This window comes from Amblyomma mixtum, chromosome 8, assembly GCF_055824585.1.
Source record: "Amblyomma mixtum isolate Tamu chromosome 8, ASM5582458v1, whole genome shotgun sequence".
NCBI lineage: Eukaryota > Metazoa > Arthropoda > Arachnida > Ixodida > Ixodidae > Amblyomma > Amblyomma mixtum.
The window spans coordinates 120,531,936-120,554,216 of NC_143019.1; positions in this window are offsets into that span (position 1 = coordinate 120,531,936).

Below are 22,281 nucleotides of genomic sequence, written 5' to 3' on the forward strand. Positions count from 1 at the left end.
CACGTACTCAACAAAATGTATCCAACACAATTCAATGACAAATGCCCTTGGTGCCAAGAACCCCCCACGCTGTACCACATAACGTGGGCATGCCAGAGAATAAGCGTGGCACCAGTGATAACAAACCCGAGTGCGGAACAATGGGAGGGAGTGCTCTCCAGCGATCGCCGGGTCGACCAAGAAGGTCTCATTCGGCGAACAAAACTGGCAGCAGCATCCAGCGGAGCCCTGGACTAAGGGCAACCGACCTTTGAGCAAGATGGACGAAGCCATCTCAATACCGCCGAATACAACCGAATCTAGAGCTAATAAAGTTTTCATTCACTCACTCCCGAAAAGTAACAGCCGGATTAAAATCAGTAACCGGATCAGGCGGCGAGAGAGGCGATGCCCGGTGGTTAAGAGCGCGGGCGGTAGCGTCCGCTACATTATTTCCCTCTATCCCCGCATGTGCTGGGGCCCAGATGATGGTGCGCCGGGTTGGGAAATCCCGGTACTCACATCTGTGTAAAATTTGGAAGGCACGATCTGAAATTTTTCCCTGTTCAAAATTGCGGCAAGCTCCCCTTGAGTCGGTGATAATGACTCGGGACCCTGGATCCGCGGCTGCAAGTGCGATAGCAACTTCCTCCGCGAATGTAATGTTGGGGGCACGGAAGGTGAGGCCCTGAACTGGGTTGTTTTGGTGGACAACGGCAGCCGTGTACCAACCCCCATGGTGTGGACCAGCCGCGTCCGTGTAAGATACCCCTGGTCGAGCACCATACTGCTCGGAAATGGCCTCCGCTCGCGCGAGGCGACGGCCATCATGGACATCCATTGTCATGTTATTGGGGAGGTGGTGAACCTGCAGTGCGAAGCGCCAGGCCTCGGGCATGGATATCCGCTTCTCCTCTTGGGTTGTGTAATTGATGTGGAGGCGGGTCAGTAGGCGGCTACCCGCACGTGTTTTGCTTAGCCGCAACTATTGATTGCTGAAATGAGCCTCGCGCAGCTCCCCAAAGGTGTTCGTCCTTCCCAGGCCGAGGAGACGTTGGTTGGAATTTGCAATTGGGAGCTCGAGAGCTCCCTTATAGATTTTGCGGAGAATCACTTCGAGAGCGTTCTCATCGCATTTGCGCAGGTGGAGGTACGGTGCCGAATAAAGGATTCGGCTGGTTACGAATGCACTGGCGAGCCACAGGGCGTCTTTGCATCGCAACCCCCCTCGTTTGTTTGATACCCGGCGGACCATACGGCCCACCTGATCCCCCACTTTGCGGAGCTTCTTCAGCGTGGTGCCAGTCTTGCGGTTCCTTTGTATGTAGAGTCCCAATACTCTGATTTCATCGTGTTCAGGTATCGGGCCACTAAGCAGGGAGAGGGCAATTTTGGTTCTGCAACTTGGATTGGGACGTATGTGAACGAATTCCGATTTGCTCGTGGAGCACTCAAGGCCGCAGCGGTGTGCATAATCGTCCCCAATAGCCGCCGCGTGCTGCAGGCTGGCCTCGATTTCTCCAACCGAACCGTGTGCTGTCGCGACTCCGCCGCCTGACCTTTGAGAGTGTTCCGGGACGCGAGCCGAGCGTTCAGCAGGTGCACATCGGCTCTGCCGATTCTCGGCTGGAGCCGCGGGTTTTTTCCACCCTGGGCCAGCAAGACCTGCACCACCGTGCGCCGGAAGTCACAGGGGATTAGCGGATAACTTTTTGTCCGAGGTGAGATCCCCTATTACAAATCCTGGCAAAGCGAAGTTTCTACCACGCTGGGCGGCATCGCTAGGCCTAACAGCGGCGCCAACGCCCCGTGGCGGAGCCCCTACTCTGCGATAATTTGGCCTTCCAAGAAGCCACCAGCCAGGGATATGTCCCGGAAGCGATGACGTGGACCACCGTTCACCCCAGAGCGTGGGTGAGACAACAGCGGCAAGCTTCAAGAGCGCCGCGCTCGCTGCCGCGGTAGCTCGCCGAGCGCAGGGCCATGCCCTAAAAGCGGCGTCCATCGACGCGGTCTCCCCTTCCGCTCCCACCGCCGGCGCCAGCTCCGACCACGGCGGCCTCGTTTCGATGGAGGCGGAACGCAAAATGGATGGATGGATGGAAAACTTCATCACGCAAGCGAGTTTGGACCGTGCAAGGTCTCAGGGCCACCGCACAGCCCTCACATTACGCGTATGTGTCCAGGCCACGTAGGGCCATGGCACTGGCACCCCGGTTCACACAGCGAAGTTGCGTGTCCGGGTCCTGCGACGCAAGGAGGGCCTCCCATTCCTCCCATGTACCGATGGCGGGCTGTCCCTGCGGGGGAGGATGGGCAGGGCAGCTGAAGAGGATGTGGTCCAGGGTGACGTGCGATTCTCCGCAGAGTGTGCACTCTGGGAAACATGGAGGAAGTATGATAGAAGCTGAGGGGTAGAAAGAGTTCGGGTCTTTTGTCGCCTCCAGAAGATTTGTTGAGAGTGGGATAGGCGGGGGTGGGGAGGGGGGTAGAGTCGACGGGCAAGGCGTGCTTGTTGAGTCAGTTCTCAGAACGTGTGTGCCCTGTTGAGACGCGGGTTCTCAGATGTCGTCGGGACGCGGGTCCGCTGTCGCCGACCGGCCGGATCAATGAAGAGACGGGGGGTTGATAAGGAGCACCGTGAAAAAAAAGGTATATGTATTCACATATTTACAAGCAGCGAGAATATCTAAAGAGAATTTTATTGGACCCCATGGTTACACGATAAGGAACCACAGTCCCTCAAAAAATACAAGAGTACAGTTCGCGACTAGTGTCGCTCGATTACGGAAAAGCGATCACTCAAGACACGACGGCGACTCCTGTCGCCCTGCAAACAAAAGTCATTCACTGCACGTAATAATCTCCACAGTGTCCATAATGTCCGGATGCCGCGGGGGAAGCACGCTCCCTAACTAAATAAGAAACGCGCAACACCGCGCACTGCACACACTCAATAAGGCAGGAGCCGTACGGTCACGCGGCCCCTGTCGACGGCGATGAAGCGAGTGCTCCAACGGCGAAGGAACTCTTCCTCGGGGAGCATCACTCGGTCCAGGCACGCCTGTTGGAAGAGGCGCGCCCGAACCCGCTGGAGCAGGGGGAACATGGCTCGCTGCGGTCTGCCCTGTAGAGACGCGACGCCACGCTGGCGCCACGATACACGGCACGATGTAACACAACTGGAAATGACACAGACAAAGGAGACGGGAGCCCTTAAATAGAGTCGGCACAGACTCCCGCCCCTCTTCGTCCAATCAGGAGAGTCCTGGTGGTTGATTGGCCTGCAAGGCTTGGAGGCCGTCCTTGGGGAGCGTCTATGTAGCTCACCGGCCGAACGCGCAACACTCTCCACAAAGACGACGCGCAGGCTCGTTGAGACGCAGGCCTGGACGCCATCCTTGGGAGCATTCCGGTGTTAGAAATTCACGTTCACAACAGCCCGCTCCCTCGAGAAATCCCGGCTGGGGTCGCCATTTTCCCGGCAAATAAGTCCTCGGGCTATGTTATCGGCGGCTTCATTTCCAGGATTGCCAGGTGGTGGTGAAAAACATTTATAATGCAATAAATATTTACAGAGAGGTGATTGGGGTAGGCCCTATTGGCCCTTTCCCCTAACAATACTAGGTGGAGCCCCAGAGTGAGCCGGCACCCACACGAGCTCAATACGCCTTTCGGAATTTAGGGTGCACATTCTCAATATCTGCACGCGGGGGGATGGACGCGTCCGCGGGCGAAGTTAAGAATGGCTGTTTTTATGCGAAGCATGCTAGCCGCACAACTGAGCTCTTCCTTGCTGCGCCGCGCGCGGCCGCGTAGCTACCACTTGGCCTACATCGGCGCACCACGTGATATGACGTCACAACAGCTGTGATTTGGATTGGAAAACGTTTATTGTCAGCACTGAGCCCTAGTGGGCATTATACTAGGTGGCTTCGAGCCCATGGCTCTTGGCGACCTTGTGAGCCCACTCAGTGGCCCGGACTTGCGTCAACGGGTCTGAGCTGGCCAGTATAGCCTCCCACCGCTCTAGAGAAGGGACTGGTAGTAGGTCCGCCGGTGGCGGCGCCTTTTTGCAGCTCCATAAAATGTGGTCATATCCGGCTATCTCGCCGCATTGTTTGCAAGTAGCGTTGTATTGTGTTGGATACATGTGTGCTAGTCTCGACGGGCCAAAGAAGGCTCGCGTCTGGAGCCGACGCCACGTTACCTCCTGGCTTATGTCGAGCTTTTTGTCTGGTGGCGGATAGATCCTCCTTTCCAGTTTAAACTGATTGGTGTATTCGTGAAATGATATGAATGCATCTCTCGTGAAATTTGGGGACTCATCCCGGCTCACTGCTCGGCTGACATAACCTCGAGCTATACTGTGAGCCAACTCGTTTCCCCTGTTACCCGAGTGTCCCGGCACCCATATTAGTTCCACCTCTCTTTGGTCCCAGTCTTTATCTCTTAGGATTCGTTCTGCCTCCTGGGAGATCATACCCCGCGCAAAATTGTTGATAGCCACCTTGGAGTCGCTAATTATGGTGACTGCTTTGGTGCTGGCCATTGCCATGGCGATAGCCGCCTCCTCCGCTGTCCCTGAGTTTTTTGTTTTGACCGAACCGGCCGTTAATGTTTCACCCGAGTCGTTCACGGCCACGACCACAAAGGAGTCGCCTCCTTCGTATTCCGCCGCGTCTACATAGGTTGTGTATTCCGAGCCTTCAAGCTTGGCTTCAAGGGCCTTTGCTCTGGCTCTCCTCCTGCCTTCGTGAAAAGCAGGGTGCATGTTTTTTGGAAGTGGTTTAATAGTGAGTAATTTTCTAACTTTGGTCTGTAATTTTGCCTGCGCGTTTCTTTCCGGAATTCTATCATGTAATCCTAGGTTGCTCAGGATCTTTCTCCCCGGGGGTGAGGTCGCAAGCCTCCTTAATTGCGCAAATATATGTGCCTCGCATAGTTGCGTGGTGGTGTTGTAGATCCCCAGTTTAAGAAGTCTTTCCGTAGGAGTGCAGTGGGGCAGCCCCAGTGCTGCTTTATATGCCTGCCTTATGATCCCATCTATTTTGTTCTGTTCCGCCAGCCCTAGCTTGAGGTAGGGAACGGCGTAAACTATTCTGCTTATCACGACAGCCTGAACCATTCGGCAGAGATCTTTCTCTTTGACTCCCCGTCTTTTGTTAGCTATTCGCCTTATGAGCCTGGTTGTCATGTTAATTGTGGACTTAAGCCTGTTTATTGTCTCTGTGTTCTTTCTATTGTCCTGTATTATAAGTCCTAGGACCCTGATTTTGTCAACTCTGGCTACCGGAGTCTCATTTACCAGTACGTGAATGTCTCCTGCGTTGGTATCGCGTTTCCTAGTCCCCTGGATCACCAGAAGTTCGGATTTGCTTGGCGATCATTTCAGTCCTGCCCATTCCGCGTAATCCTGGACAATATCGATCGCGTGTTGGAGATTTTGTTCTATTTCCCCATCGTTTCCTGTATGCGTCCATATTGTTATGTCATCCGCATATAGCGTATGGTTTATACCTTCGACAGCCTTCAATAGCGGCGGTAGGTTCTTCAACGCCAGGTTCAATAAGAAAGGAGAGAGCACTGAGCCCTGCGGAGTTCCCTTGTCTCCCAGCTTAATAGTTTCTGACTGGATGTCTCCTAGATTTATTTCTGCGGTTCTGCCGGTTAGAAAGTCCCTGACGTAATCGTAGGTCCGCTTTCCAGGGGCAATCTCCACCAGATTAGTTAGTATGACCTCGTGTTTGACGTTATCGAAGGCTTTATGTAGGTCTAGGCCCAGTATAGTTTTGGCGCCCCCTTTGTTCGGCGGGTCTATGATGTCTGCTTTGACCTGGAGCATGACATCCTGCGTGGACAACTTGCTCCTGAAGCCTAGCATCGTTTCAGGAAATACCTCCCTTTCCTCTGCGTATTCCTGGAGTCTGTTTAATATGACATGTTCCATCAGCTTCCCCAGGCAGGACGTTAGCGATATCGGCCTGAGGTTTCCCACTTCAAGTTTCTTCCCGGGTTTTGGAATAAAGATTACTTTGGCATGTTTCCATTGTGAAGGTAGACTACCTCGTTTCCATATCTCATTTAGGTAATCTTTGACTGCCGTGACCGAGACTAGATCTAGGTTCCTTAGCATTTTGTTGGTTACCCCATCTGCCCCCGCTGCCGACGTGGTTCTTAGTTGACTCATTGCTCTCCATACCTCCGCTATCGAGCTGTCCTCATCTAGCTGTGTGTTCTCTGCTCCTTGGTAAGCTGGAGACGAACCCCCTTTGTCTGTGTTAAGGTACCTGCTCTTCAGTTCCTCTATTAGGTCCGCGGCTGTTCCCTGGTATTTGTGAATCAATCGTTTAAGCTGCCCTTGTGCCGCCGACTTTGTTTGTCCTGGGTCTAGTAAGTGGCGAAGAAGATGCCACGTGTTCTTGCATCCTAGCTTTCCATTCATTTCATCGCAAATTTGTCCCCAGTGTTGACGCTGAAGCTCGTTTGTGTAGTCTTCTATCTGTTTTTCGAGTGTCGATATTCTCTTCTTTAGCCTTCTATTGTGTTTCTGTTTTTTCCACCTCTTCAAGAGGCTCTCTTGGGCTTCCCACATGTGGGCCAGCCTCGAGTCTGTGATGTCATGTTCGGTGGTTGGGGTCTGTCTAGTGTGACTGTTTACGTTTCTTTTGAGTGTCTCAACCCATTGATTTAGATCCGATATCTCCCTCGGAGCGGTTCTGTACCGGACTTTTCGGAGGGTGTACCAGTCTGTCAGCTTCGTTTCGCGCAGCTTCCCCTTCATCGGCCTGGTTTGTGTTTCAATCTCTATGATGTAGTGATCGCTACCCAAGGTGTGTCCTGTGTTTGACCATCTTTCACCCTCGAGGTCTTTGCCTAGCGTCAAGTCTGGGGACGCGTCTACGCTGACGCTATTGCCTATCCTTGTGGGGTCTTGAGGGTTGTTTAGTAGCGTGAGCCATAAGTTTTGGATTTCTGTCCATAGTTTGTTTCCCTTAGGGGAGGCCGTCCGATATTCCCATGCCGGATGCGGGGCGTTGAAGTCCCTCGTGATTACTAATCCCTTCTTATAAGATAGTCTAATGGCTTTACGTAATAGGTCCGCCAGCCCTGTGCCCCGGTTTTTCGGTGAGTTGTATATATTCAGAATAAAGAGACTGTTGTCCCCTTTTCTGTTTGGGATTATTTCTAACATCACGTAGTCCTCGCTTGTGTTTTCGAGTGCGTGTTGCGTTGCCGTTAGATTTCTTTGCACTAGCGTGGCCGTGAACGACTTGGGTTTGTGGATTGGATTGGATTGGAGTAAACTTTATTTGTGCCTGCAGTTGGACGCTCGCGCGCCCCGACGAGGGCCTACGTCGTCTACGAGGCTGCCGTTACTCGGCGCGGGTCTCCGCTCGCCGTTGCCGGCTCGCTGGATCCTTGCCTTTCGAGCGCCCCGAGGACCTGCTGGACGGCCCATAGCTGTTGGTCATGGTCGTTGCTCTTCGCGGCTGCCTCCAGCCGCGGCGGGATTGTTCCTGATCTTGCTTGCTTTGGATTTTTTATGCAGTCCCACAGGATGTGCGTGTGATCTGCCGGCTCCCTCCGGCAGACTCTACACGTATCGGTCGGGTAGGTCTCGGGGTACATGCGATGCATCAGTATCGGGCTCGGTAGCGATCCGGTCTGGAGCTGTCTCAGTAGTACCGCCTCCGCTCGACTCAGCCTCGGGTGCGGGGGTGGGAGAGTCCTGCGAGCCAGGCGGTAGGCCTTCGTGATTTCGCTGTAGTCGGTCATGCGGTCCTTGGCTCCGAACCACGTCGGACGGTGTGTTGCCGGGGCGCGGTTGGTTAGCGCTCGCGCCGCTGCATGTGCCGTCTCATTGTGGTTCGCACTGCGTTCCGACACGTCGCCCGCGTGCGCCGGAAACCACTTGATTCTTACTCTTCTGTCTTGCAGTTTAGTCGCTCGTAGTACGCGCTCGGCCTCCCTGCAGACTTGGCCTTTGGCGAAGTTTCGCACCGCCTGTCTCGAGTCACTCAGCACCGTGTAGCAGTCTGCGTCGGCAATGGCCAGGGCGATGGCCACCTCCTCCGCTTGTTCCGCTCCGGCGTCTCTCACGCTCGCTGCCGTCCTCGTGGCGCCGGTCGACGCCTGTATGACGACCGCTGCGAAGGCGTTCCGTTGGTATTCGGCCGCGTCCACGTACCGCGCGTGCTCGTCGTTGGCGTGCAGGTCGATGAGAGCCTTGGCCCTCGCCGCTCTTCTTTCCTTGTTATACTCGGGGTTCATGTTCTTGGGTATGGGGTCGATTCTGGTCTGGCGTCGGACCTCTTCGGGGACGGGGAGCTTCGTCTGCGCGTCGTTCGAGTGTCCTATTCCCAGGTCGTCCAGTATCTTCCTCCCGGCTTTGGTCGTGGACAGCCGCTCCAGTTGAGAGGTCCGTTGCGCTTCGGCTATTTCTTCGAGCGTGTTGTGGATCCCGAGTTGTAAGAGGCGGGTCGTGCTCGTGGACTCGAACAGGCCCAGCGCCGCCTTGTACGCTCTCCTGATGATTACGTTAATTTTGTTGCGTTCGTGTTGCAGCCATCTATGGTAGGCTGCAACGTACGCGACGTGGCTGATGATGAAGGATTGGACGAGCCTGATTAGGCTCTCCTCTCTCATGCCAGCCTTCCGGGAAGTGACTCTTTTGAGGAGTCGCATAGCGTTGGCCGCTTTTGCCGTGAGACGGGCGATGGTTTCGCCGTTTCTTCCATGCTTTTCGATGACCATGCCTAGGATCCTGATTTTGCTGACCTCGGGGATCACGTTGCCGGATTTGGTTACGATTCTGATTTTTTCGCATTCGCGTTGTCTGGTCTTGCATCTGCCATTGTTGGTTGGTGGGAGTATGAGGAGCTCCGATTTGCTCGGCGAACATATCAAGCCGGTGCCTTCCAGGTGGTCTTCTATCGCGTCGACGGCTGCTTGCAGAGCGCCCTCGATGTGGGCGTCACTGCCGCCGGTCACCCACAGTGTGATATCGTCCGCGTAGATGGTGTGCCTGACGTCTTCGATGTCCGCGAGCTTCTCGGCCACTCCGATCATTACCAGGTTGAACAGCATCGGCGAAATGACCGATCCCTGCGGTGTGCCGGTGCTCCCGAGCTTCTTCTCTTGCGTTTGTAGGTCGCCTGCTCGTAGCTGGGCGGTCCTGTCCGTGAGGAAGTCCTTGATGTAGTTGTAGGATCTTTCGCCCATGTTGAGCTTAGAGACTTGGGACAGAATCGCCGAGTGTTTCACATTATCAAAGGCGCTCTTTAGGTCGAGACCCAGGATTGCCTTGTTGTCGCGGGCGCTGCCGCCATTGTCTATGATTTGGTATTTGAGCTGCAGCATCGCGTCCTGCGTGCTGAGGTGCTGTCTAAAGCCGATCACCGTGGCCGGATACAGCCCCTCTCGTTCCAGGTAGTCTTGCCACCTGTTGAGCAGGACGTGCTCCAGCACCTTGCCCACGCAGGACGTGAGCGAGATGGGCCGAAGGCTGTCCGTGTCCGGTGGCTTCCCCGGCTTGGGTATCAGGATAGTCTTGGCTGTCTTCCACTGCTTTGGTAGCGCGGCCACTCTCCAGCACTTGTTGAAGTATTTTGCGAGGTTCTCAATCGAGCCGTCGTCGAGGTTCTTGAGCGCCTTGTTCGTGACGAGGTCCGGGCCAGCTGCCGACCGGCTGTTGAGGGCGTGCAGGGCCGCGTGGACCTCCTCGACGTCGATGTCACGATCGAGCTTCGCGTTGGGTAGGCCGCCGTACGGCGCGTGTTGTTCGGTGGGCGTAGTGGGCAGGTATTTGTCATTGATGCGCCTGGTGACTGCATCAGCACCCAGTACCGAGACAGCCCGATGTATGAGCTTGGCGAGTCTATCCCTTTGGTGCGACTTGGTCTTGGTTTCGTCGAGCAGGTGCCGCAGCAGGTTCCACGTCTTCCCGCTATGCATCTGCCCGTCTGCCGCGTTGCAGATCTCGTTCCACTGTTGCGTGCATAGAGCGCGGCAGTGCTCCTCGATCGCTCGGTTGACCTCCGCCACCTTCTTTCTGAGTCTGCGGTTGAGCCGTTGGTTCTTCCAGCGACTGAGTATCGACTGCTTGGCTTCGATGAGATGCGCCAGCCGGCTGTCTACTTTATCAATCGCAGCGTCCGTTTCAATTTCTTTGGTCGCGTCGCGTACGCTCTTGGTGATTTCGGCCGTCCACGTCTCTATGTCTTCGATCTCGCCGTCAGCGTCTGTCTTCTGGCTTCTGGCGTCTCGGAAGGCATCCCAGTCTACCCATCTGTGTGTTTTGATGCTGGTGTCGTTGTGTTCCGGTATGCTGATTTCCACGATGGTGTGGTCGCTGCCGAGGTCGGTTCCCGTGTTTCGCCAGGTGATCGCGCCCCGGACGTCGTTCTTGACGAACGTGAGGTCCGGAGTGGTGTCCCGGGACACAGAGTTACCGATTCTCGTCGGGTGCGTCGGGTCCGTGATGAGGGTGAAGTCGAGTTCCATGGCGTCTTGGTACAGGTCGCGGCCCTTTGCTGTGTACTTGGTGTAGCCCCAGGCTGGGTTCATCGCGTTGAAGTCGCCGCAGACGATTAGCGTGTTGCGGCCTGCCGCGGTGCTAGCTCTGTGTAGTATTGTTTTGAATCTCTGTTTTCTCTGCGATGGGTTGCTGTATATGTTGAGCAGAAAAATGCTTCCTTTTCTCTTCTTGCCCGGGATGATTTCGGTGAGTGTGTGCTCGATCTTGATATTGCTTTGCAGCTCGTGCTCAACGAACGTGATTCCTTTCCTGACCAGGGTGCACAGGCCTCTCCCTTCGGGCTGGCCCTTGTGCACTCTGTAGCCGGGCAGGGACGGTGCGTCGGTGAGCGTTTCTTGTAATAGGATCACGTCTGGTTTGCGCGCGGCATGTGCGATGTGCTGTTGGATGACTGCCTTCTTCCTTCCGAGGCCGCGACAGTTCCACTGCCACGCTGTTACGGCTGCTGCTGTTGTTGCGTTGGCAGCCATGGTTGCGTTGGTGTGTACGCGGTTCCCTAGTTGGGTGGGTGTTGCGCGAAGAGGGGCGCAAACGTCGGGTGGCTCACTATCGGCTGTAGGGTTCTTTCGATGTAGGCGAATCTGTTCGTGTTCTCGGCTTGGTAGATCTCCATTGTTTGTTTCATTGCTGTCACTGCTGCGATGTTCGCCGTGATTAATTGTTCGAGTTTGGTGAACGTCGCTTCGAATTTGGCCTCGGGGTTGTCGATTCGATTGTTCTCTGTTTGCTTGCGCGTGGCCTCGACGGCTCGCTTCTTAGGTGCCGGTTCCTCTACGGCTGTCTCCTGGGTGTTCATGGTTGTTTCGTCGGTCGTGCTTGTGCTTGGCGTGAGTCGCTGTGGAGGCTCGTTGTTGCATTGCAGCAACTTACGGATCTCGGCGATCTCTCTCGTGAGGCTGTTGATGGTTTGTGCTCTTTTTGCACTTCTAGCGGGGTGTACGCGGCGTAGCCATTTAATTTGACCATGCCGCTTGCCTCCTGCAGCGTGATTACGTCCGGTGTGGTTATGTTTTTTTGAATGTATGCCTGCAGGTTCCATCTTTTGGACTGGAAGCCTCTGCAGTTCCACTGCCAGATTCTAATTTGTTGGCGAGGGGCCATGATGTCCTATAGAGGCTGCTGCTGCGGTTGCAGCGAGGGGAGGGTGTTGCCGGCAACAGGGGGAAGCCTGGCTTCTATGTTTGCTAGTTGTTCTAGAATTTGCTGGAAGCAACCCATGGTTCGTTCCCTGAACATGACGAATTCCGCCGTCAGATTGTCAGCACGTTCGGCTATTTTGTCTACCCTAGCGGTAAGGGCATCAATTCTAGCGTCTTGAGCGTCAACCCGCTTCAATAGTGTGTTCATGTCCGACCTAACCTTGATGTGGGGTTTAGCCGATGCGTCCTCGTTAGGACTTTCTGCCGCCTTTTTGGGAGTACTGTCGTTTGTGTTTCCCTCTCTGGGTAGAGGTCTTTTCAAGGGGACTCTGGTGTCTGTGTCCATTGTGTTTTGAATGTCTCCCCCTTCATATGTGTCACGCGGGGGCGCCTGACTCGCGTTTTGTGATTGTTGCAAAGGTGGTTTTTCGACCACCTTCGGCTGTTTTGTGTTAGCGTTAATGAGTTTCCTCAGCTCCGCCATCTCCTTCTTTATGGTGTCTAGCTCTCTGTCTCTCTTAGCGAGCTGCTCTACCAGTTCCTTCTCCCGAGCGGTTTCCCAAGAAAAGGCCTTATCTGGCCAGCTCACCTTTTTGCCCGCGCCTCTGTCCTTGCTTGAGCCTCTTCCTCTGCTCGAGCTGCTCTCTCTGTCAGGACCCGAGCTGGCACCTCCGGTCCCCGGTAATGGTGGGAAGGAGCTCGATCTGCTTCTCCCCCGGTGGCCTTGGCGGGTGCCGCTGTGGTCCCTGGTCTTCCAAGAACGACCTGGGGCAACTTGACTCCGGACACCAACAACAGCTGTGAAACCTGGGGCTCAACTCGCGCGATCGCTTGCAGACGCGCAGCCTCCACCGGCGGCCTAACTCCCGCTCCTTCCGCTAGGGGCGCTAACGTCACAACAGCTGTGAAAGCTGGGGCTCAACTCGTGCGCTCGCTTGCGGACGCGCAGCCTCCGCCGGCGGTATGCTTCGCATCCTAGGCTTAACCATAAGCTAAGCCAGACCATTTTTTTATGCGAAGCATACTAGCCGCACAACCGAGCTCTTCCTTGCTGCGCCGCGCACGGCCGCGTAGCTACCACTTGATCTTCATCGGCGCACCACGTGATATGACGTCACAACAGCTGTGAAAGCTGGGGCCTCGTGCGCTCGATTGCGGACGCGCAGCCTCCGCCGGCGGCCTAACTCCCGCTCCTACCGCTAGGAGATACTGACGTCACGCAATTGTATAAAAGGCGACGCACTCGTTGAGTCAGTTAAGCGTCGTCTGGTTGTATCTGTCCTCGCTTCGGTGAGCGCGGCTTCGGCCGCTTATCTGTTTTTATGCGAAGCATATTACTAGAGCTACACTACAGCCCGTCGAGCGCGGCGGTGGAGCTACCATTGACCTTTAGCGTGACCACGTGACACCACGTGACAACGTGGCGTCACAGCAGAGGAGAGATGGGCTGCCGGCTCGCGCGGTAGGCCGCGGCGGTGGAGGCTCCACATCAGAGGCGCTGCAGCTGACCACGTGACGCTACAGCAGCGGTATAAAGCTGAGCTTGCCTCGCTCTCCGGGCACTTGCGAGGCGGCCAGGTGTTGGGATGCCGCCTAGAAGCAGGGCTCATTTGAACGAGAAGCGAAAGCTTCAGCGTGCCACAGAGACCGATGAAGAGCGGGATGAACGTCTGGCTAAGCGGCGTGCTCAATATGCGGCTCGGCGACAACGTTCCACAAAAGGAAAGCCATGTATTACCAAGCCTAGCCATCAATATGCTTCGCATATGACTAGGCTTAACCTTAGCTAAGCCTCAGCCATTTTTTTTCAGCAGCGTCCGCTCCGGCGGACGCAGTTGTTGCTGCGACGCGCGTCTTTTCTTTCCTTTTTCTCTTTTCCCTTAACTCTCCTCTATCTGGTGGTGGTGTAAAACATTTATGGGCAATTAAATTTTTTTTACCCTATTGGCCCTTTCCCCGCACAGTACTAGGTGCAGCGCCTATTCCGGGGCCCCATTGGCAAGCAACGCCGCCCGCGTCTGTTGAACCAAGGCCTTTTGGCTCTTTAGGTCTTGACAGCCGAGCAGGGCCGCCTCCCAGTCATCTCTGGTGGGGATGGGGTTGGGGGGGATAGATGGGTTAGATTGACACGCCCAAACCATGTGGAAGGTGTCAGCCACCTCCCCACAGAACTGGCACGCGCCATCAAAGGATGTATTGAAATGTTTAAGCACCGCCGGGCACAGTACAGTGTTAGTGAGAATTTTGATGAGGAGGCGCTCGTCAGCGCGATCCAGACCCTTACAAGGGGCCGGGTAGCGCCGGTGCTCCTCCTTGTAGTAATCGGTGATTTGTTTGAATGTAATGGCCAGATTGTCTCATTGGGAGTACCCTTCCAAGGACAGGGAGATAGCCCGGGGAGAGAGTGCGCGGACGGCCTGATCGGCCTGTTCGTTTCCCTGGAGTCCCTGGCGACCGGGGGCCCAAATCAGGTTGCGTGGAGTTGGATCTTCAGATCGACAGCTATATTCCAGTATGCGCCAGGCAAGCGGGGGAGCCCAGCCCAACTCGTAGTTCCGACAGGCCCCTCGAGAGTCGGTGATGATGTGTTTTGACTTGGGATTCGTGAGAGCCAGAGCAATGGCAATCTCCTCCGCGTGTGTTGCGCTGTAGGCTTTCAAAGTGAGCCCGTTAACTGTGTTTGTGTTGTATACGACTGCGGCCGTGTACCACCCCCCGTGGTGTGGGCCGGCAACGTCTACGTAACACACATGTTCTTGGTTACCATAGTATCGCGCCAACGCTTCCGCGCGCGCCTTCCGACGACCGCTATGGTCTTCTCTGGACATTTTGCGGGGAAGGGGTCGGACCCGGAGGGCGCGTCTCCAGGGTTCTGGCACTCTCTCCCTTTCCTCAATGTGGTAGTCGTGTTTGATGTGTAGCCGGTCCAAGAGGCGGCGACCGGACGTGGTCTGTGCAAGACGCGTGTATGGAGATGGAGATATGTGCTGCATAAGTTCTCTGTCTCTTCAGCCGGGCTCGGTTGGCGTAAGCCTGTAAAGCAAGCCAAAGGCTGGCTGAGGTTGGGTTCCTAAGCGCATGGGTGAACTCTCACCCGAGGCGGCCCTATTAAAATAGGGCCAATCTGTACTCCCTAAAGGGTGTACGGAGCCTCGGGGCTGGCGGTGCTCGATGTGTGATGAGCCGCAGCCCCACCCAAAACGTTAGCAGCCTCGTCTCAGGGCTGGATTGACTGGGGTGTTGTGTCTATCACAGCACCACTGCCTGCTGTCGGCTGTCAACCGGAGGGTTGGCTACCTGGCCACAGTTGAAAGGCTGTGGCTGGGGTTGTGGAGTACTAGGGTTGCTCCCAGGCCGGCTAACACCGGGAGGGATAGCGTCCTCCTGTTACCTAGCGGGGTGTGATGGCACCGGCGATGAAAGTCCTGAGGCGTAACGCTGGGAGTAGTTGCGTACTCCTGTAATCCAGTCAAATAGGAGGCGATGCTAATGCATCCCAGGACCTTGATCCTGGGAAGGGTCTGTGGTGATCCTATCCCAGGACTTAAAGCGAGAGAGTTCATACGCTGCGGCAGTCTAGGGATAGGCTGCTGCGGCTAAGTCTCCAGCAGATTCGCTGCAGGGAAATCCCCGCTGACTAAAGTCATCAGGGGTAGGGGCGTCCCTGTGTAACCCGTGCCTAAAGATCACTCGGGAGCGCTGCTGGGGTCTGTCCTCGTTCCCCCTCCGGGAAACCAGGGCCATCTCTGGGAAACGCTGAGGCCTTCGGGCGTCTCAGTAGGCTAAGAGAGCGAGGGCAAAGCGAAAGCAGAACTGGCGCTTGCGTCCTTTGAGCGTCTGTGAGTAGTACCGTCGTGAGACCGTACGTGTGTGGGATGAAGGCCACACTCGCACTGCGGGTACGTAGGCTGTAGGTCCTGCTTGCAGGGCCGGCGTCAAATCCAAGACGCTTAATAAAAGTTGGTAGACTCGGGCTCCCGCTTGCAGTGCGGCGCGAAGGGATTACCCGAAGTCGAGGGTGCTTCGGCGTCTGGCAGGGGTGCACATCACAGAGGTGCACCACGGGGCGTAACGACCCCGCCTTTCCGAAGTTCGTGGGTTGGACCCACACACGACCATCGGGGTGGCAGTAGTTCGTCAGTCCGCCACGCTCGATGGGAGGGCTTTCGAGCCCGAGGACGACCAAACCTAAATTGGTACAAGAGCAGTCTCTGGTGAGGGGGCGCACCAAGCACTTTGTGCAAGAGACTTGCACTTGGGAAGTGGCCTGGCCCTGGCCTAGTCTGAGTATGGCCGGGGGAGGCTGTTTTGGCAGGCCGAAAACTTCTTGGAGACCGAAGCGTGGCCTTGTGGTAGAGCATCCGCCTCGCATTCGGGAGGTGCTGGGTTCGATCCCCAGTGCCGCCGGGTACCCACCGGTTTCTTTAATGGGCACAAGATTTCCCCTGGCCTGGTGCTCGGCTCTTCTAGGGTGAAATGCTTGGAAAAAGGGTTAGACCAAACAGTTACCTTGACGGATGAGTGATAAGTTCCCCCGCCAAGCAACCATAAGTCCGCCTCGTGCGGCATAAGCCCAATTTGTGGCCCTTTTCCCAAGCATTTCACCCTAGAAGAGCCGAGCACCAGGACAGGCGAAATCCTGTACGCATTAAAGAAACCGGTGGGTACCCGGCGGCACTGTGGATCGAACCCAGCACCTCCCAAATGCGAGGCGGATGCTCTGTGCGCTGTTTTTCAACCATGAACCTATATCAACTCGCCCAACGTAACGTTCTACTAAATGACTAAGTGGGCTTCTCGAAGCTCCCGGAATGTGTTCACCACGCCCAAGGCCAGAAGTCTCTGGTTGGACGTGGTGACCGGGAGATCGAACACCCGCTTGATGACTTTCCGCAGGATGACCCCCAGTTGGTCATCATCGTGTTTGCGCAGGTGCAAGTATGGAGTTGAGTAGAGGATTCTACTCGTTACGAAAGCATGGGCAAGCCGCAGTGCATCCTTGCTTCGTAATCCGCCCCGCTTGTTGGAGACCCGGCGGACCATTCGGCCCACCTGGTCTCCCACCGTGCGAAGTTTGGCTAGGGTGGTGTCGACTCTGCGTTGGTGGTGTATGAAGAGGCCAAGGACGCGGATCTCCTTGGCCTCCCGGATCGGTCCCAAGGGGAGACTGATGCGAAGCGGAGTTGTGTTCCGAGAGGAGCGACGTAAGTGCACAAATTCTGATTTAGCTGGGGCGCACTGGAGTCCGCAGTAGGCCCCGTAGTCGTTGACTAGGGTCGCCGCTGCTTGCAGGCAGGACTCCATGTGGCCCAGGTTACCTTGCGTGGCCCAGATTGTAATGTCATCCGCATAAAGAGCGTGATGTATGGCGTTCAGAGAAGACAATTTGGAGGGAAGACGAAGCATTGCCAAATTGAAGAGCAGGGGAGACAGGACCGCGCCTTGAGGTGTTCCCCTCGAGCCGATGGTGTATGGGCCGTGTTCCGCATCTTGTATGCGTATATAGGCTTGACGGTCTGTAAGAAATTGACTTATGTAATGGAATGTTTTGTGGCCACAGTTGGTGTTACTGAGGTGGTCCAGGATTACTTGATGTTTGACGTTGTCGAATGCGCCTTTAAGATCCAAGGCCAGGACCACCTTGTCGTTGTGGGGACATTCGACAGGATCTAAAATGTCGTGGTGGAGCTGCAGAAGTATATCCTGCGCTGACTTGTGAGGACGAAAACCGAACATGGTGTCCGCGAAAATGTGCTGTGTTTCGAGATAATCGGAGAGTCTGTCGGGGACCATCGTCTCCATCAGCTTGCGGACACAAGACGTGAGGGAGATGGGGCGAAGGTTCTCCACATCAATATGTTTGCCGGCCTTCGGGATGAAGGTCACGAGAGCCGATTTCCAATCGAGAGGGAGAGGAGTCTCTCCGTCCCAAATGCTATTGATGTATTTGAGGAGCGCGGCGTAGGCTGCGTCGGGAAGGTTGGCCAAAAGCTTGACCGTAACCTTGTCGCGCCCAGGTGCAGTGCCCCGCTTCATCTTGCTTAAGTCCGCCCGGAGGTCGTGGAGCTGGAACGGCTTGTCCAGCTGCGTGTTCTCTTCACCTGCATAAGAGTACGCCGCCTGCCGGGGGTTCTTAGTGGTGCACAGGTATCGATCCCTGAGCGTGTGCGCTAGCTGTGTTGTCGTTCCTGTAAAGTTGTGCAATGCCCTATGTAAGTGGCGTTGGGTTTCCGTGCGCGTTTGTATTGGATCGATGAGAGCGCAGAATAGGCGCCACGTGTTGCGGCCAGACATCTGGCGCGCAGCCGCGTTGCACCGGTCCACCCAGTTAGTGTCGGCTAGCTGAGTAGCATATTCCGCTGCCTGTTGTGTGAGTTCGAGGATGCGTTTCTTTAGGCGTCTGTTATGTTTCTGTTTCTTCCATCGTTTGGCGAGGCTGCGGCGGGCCTCCCAAAGGTGGAGCAAGTGGTTGTCCACGTCCGTTTGTGTTTCTGTGAGCTCTATCTGCTTTTCGTGTTGCGTGAGTGTAGACGTGAGCGATTTGGACCATGCGTCGTATCCCGACTGAAGGGGATCTACGATAGGTAGAGATGTGCGGAAAGTCATCCAGTCCGGGACACGAGCTTGTGTTAGTGGGCGTTTCAGGGGACGCATGCAAATGGTTGTGTTGATTATACAGTGATCACTACCCAGAGTGTCCTCTGTATTCAGCCAGTCGGCATGGCGTATGTTGCGTGTAAATGTGAGGTCCGGGCAAGTATCTCGTTGAATCGAATTGCCGACACGTGTTGGGTTGGCGGGGTCAGTGTTTAAAGTAAGTCCAAGTGTGGAAAGAAGTTCCGCAAGCTTCCTCCCACGTCTGTCCTCCCGGCGGTACCCCCATAGCCTGCTCGTGGCGTTGAAGTCGCCGACGATCAGAAGGGGATCCCTTCCCGCTGCCTGCATTGCTTGGGTGAAAATTTCATTGAACGTGACGTTCTTAAGTTTAGGTGGGCAGTAAATGTTTAGAATGTGTACAGGTGGGTCAGACCGCTTTAGGGGCAGCACTGACACCATCGTGTATGGGAAAGGCAGTGTTGTGGGGAGCGTGACCTCCTGCGCAGTATACAGCTTGTGAACAAGTATACATGTCTGCGGGTTGTGTTGAAATGTAGTGTAGTTTGTGAGTTTGGCACCGGCGCCGGGTTCCTGAAGGGCAACCACGGCGACGAGAAACTCAAAGGTCTCACGTGGCTGCGGTGGTGGCTCGGCTGGAGCCAGTAGGCAGGCCCGTGCAATTTCCTTTTCATCCGTCTCTCAGTCACAACAACACAACAACAACGAGTCAGTTGAGCAGCGAGATGTCGGCCAGGGAGAGGGCTGCTCGCCAGACCGCAAAGCGCAAGTTACAAAGAACCACGGGAACGGGAGAAGGACGAGAAGTACGGTTTGCCAAGCGACGTGCACAGTATGCAGCTAGACGGCAGCGTTCGACAACTGATGCCGAGGTGAAGGATGAAGCTTCGAGTACTTCTACTCGGTTCTAGCGGCGAAATGCTACCAAACGGAAAATGCGTGCTGAAGAAACTCCTGAACAGCGGGAACAGCGCCTTGTAAAGGAGCGTGCTTACCGGAAGAAGCAACGTGAGAAACGAAAGGAGCAGCGCGCAGAAAAAATGGTTTTACTGCAGACTCAAGAATGTCTCACCGATGCCGAGATAGAACAACGCGAGACAGAACGTCGTGAAAAACATGCAAGAAGAGTGCAGGAGTTTGAGTACTATCTTCGCATCCTAGGCTTAACCATAAGCTAAGCCAGGCCATTTTTTAATCGGTAACTATATAAGCGGCATTGGTTTCGGCAATGGCTATTGCTATAGCTGCTTCCTCTGCTTCTTCCGGGGTACAAGGGGGGTCTATGAAATGGGTAAGTGGGGGGGCTGCTGGATGGTAAGCCACAGCTACTGAACGGTCTGGACCACACGCGGCGTCCACCCAGCGCACATCCTCTGAAGTGCCATATTCTTTATGGAGAGCTTGCGCTCGCGCGACACGGCGGGATTGATGGTATGCAGGGTGGAGCGAAACGCAAAAGGCGCCCGAGTGCTGTGGATGTCAGTGCGCGTTCAAGATACCCAGGTGGTCGAAATTATTCCTGAGATCTTCACTATTGCACCTCTTTCTCTCTTTTTTCTTTCACTCCCACCTTCCTCCCTTCCCTTACGGCGCGGTTGGGGTAACCACCGAGATAAGTGAGGAAGACACTGCTCCATTTCCTTTCCTCAAAAACTAATTCACCAATTTAGAACTGCCTCAATTTGTAGATGCACACCATCATCACCTAAAAGCGCGACTGAGGTGACCACTGACACAGTGAGGCAGTTATGCGCCTTTCCTTTCCTCGCAACCAACGGAGGGTTTAGACTGCGAATAAGAAAACACTGGGAACTAGGCTATCTATTTGCTACGTGCAAGCGCGCCTTGGGGTCCGAAGCGCTGACAGACGTGGGAAACGCTCAGAGGAAAACGTGACGCTCTGGTGGCACAGAAAATTAGCACGCACGTTCAGCTTCAATAACCTGTCCGCTAAGTGGCGCAGCTCGCGGAGCGCCCATCCTAGACCTAGAGTTGGTAGATGATGATGAAAACTTTATTTATAACAAGGGAGTTTTGGACACGTCGGTCCTTGGGCCCCCGCACGGCCCCACTGCACTCAAACGTTCATGTCCCGGAGGCTCATGACGCTGGCAGCCCGGCCGGTGGCGATGGCTTGCTTGGCCGGGTCCTCGGAGCGCAGTAGGGTCTCCCAAGCCTCCCATGAGGTAGAGTTGGTAGAAAGGTGGATCTCTGAGTGCACTGAGGATCATATGAAGAACTGAAGAACTCCGTATGTCAGGGCCCTTCCTGACTCTCGCAGCAGGGGCCCGCTCAAGCGTGCCTGTTTTAGTTTCACCCGCGCCCCTAAGGCCACACTTTACAAGCGGCTTGGAGCTACACATCTTGCGTGGAATCTATCATGTCTTATTATACATCTAAACTTATCGCTTGATGCAGCAACTAAGTTTTTCTTTCCCGAGGAACGTTGCATTTCGAAACAGAGTAGGAGCTGCGTGTACCTAAATGTTTAGGCTCGCAGGAACGAGAGACACCTGTCTTCAGTTGGCTAATATGGGTGCGCAAGCGTGTGCGCCACCACATATGTCTGACATCTCGCCTCTGAAAGAAGCTTCAGTTTCTGCTGCTTGCAGGTTTGTGGTAATGGTTGCAGAAGGTTACCTGTGCCAAAGCTCGCATGGTTGGTTGGTTACGACTTTAACAGACTCACCTCAGTCGACAAGGTGAGGGTAGATGAAGGGGAGGGGGGTAAACAGGATGGCGACGGGCCCTCGGGCAGCTCTAGATGACCGGGCACTGTTGGGCCGCGCCAAACTTAAAGACCAGCCCACGATGCGAAGCTGTAGCTCCGGATGTGAGCTGCGCAGAGCAGCCTCCCACCGCTGCTGTGATTCCATCCCTTGGAAGAGAGGTTTCATTTTTATTTTTTCGGGGGGGGGGGGGGGGTCAAGTTTTATAGGTGTGTTGAGAATCCGCTGTAGTGCTTGAGCATAAGTTACAGGTTGGAGATTTTTTCCCTTCTATGTATGATTAAGAGGAGGAAAAGTGGTGGCATGGTGGCGGTTTGTAATCAGCGCCGTACCACTTGCTCGGTTTTGTTCAGGGAAGGGTGAGGATAGGGGTCGATGTGGTGGGAGTTTTTATAATGCAGAGTGATTTCGTGACAGGTGAGGAGGCGATCCCTCGAACTTCAGAACGAGGGCCATCCACTGCCCAGTCGACGAGAGCTCGGGCTTGCTCGTGGGCGGCCGTGTTGCCCGGGTGTCCGCAGTGCGCTGGAACCCACAGAAGGGTGATGTGGCGATTGGGAGGGAGGGTGGGGGGCAAATTGGAGGATCTTAGCGGCTGGGGTGTGAATTTTTCGCTTTGAAAATTGCATATGGCTGTCTTTGAATCGGAGAAAATGTATTCGAAGAGGAGGGGGTAACCGCAAGAGCCATTGCCGCCTCTTCCGCTTCGATGGACTGGGTCGAGTTCCGAATTGTGCACAGGTAACTGATTTATGAGGATTGTCCGTTAGAGCTATAGCGAATGCGGACTGCTGAGGATATTCAGCGCGGTCCACATAGACGGCAGGTGTGGATGGGGGTAACGCTTGCGAAAGGCCTTAGCTCCGGCAACGCGTCTTTCGTGATTGCACTCCGGGTGAGTTGTTTTCGGGGGTTGTGAGATGTAAAATTGCGCTGATGGTTTCGGGAGAGGGGGGTGGGGACACAGAGCAGTGATTTGACCAGGGAGGCGAATTTGTAGTCGATTTAATAGCTGCTGCCCGGTTATCACACGAGAGAGTCGGTGGTATTGGCTCATTAATTGTTCATTGACTAGCTCTTGTAAGGTATTGTGTACCCCAAAATGAAAGGAATGAGAGGCGGACACACGCCGCCTCATTTAGGCCTTCTGCCTGTGTAGTATTACCTATTTCCTCCCCAACCTCTACCTCTCCCGCTCAGAGTCCGAGCAGGTGCAGAGTGTAATCAGAACGGACTACCAAACGGCCCTTCTCCTTACCAAAACCAAAGCTCTCACGAC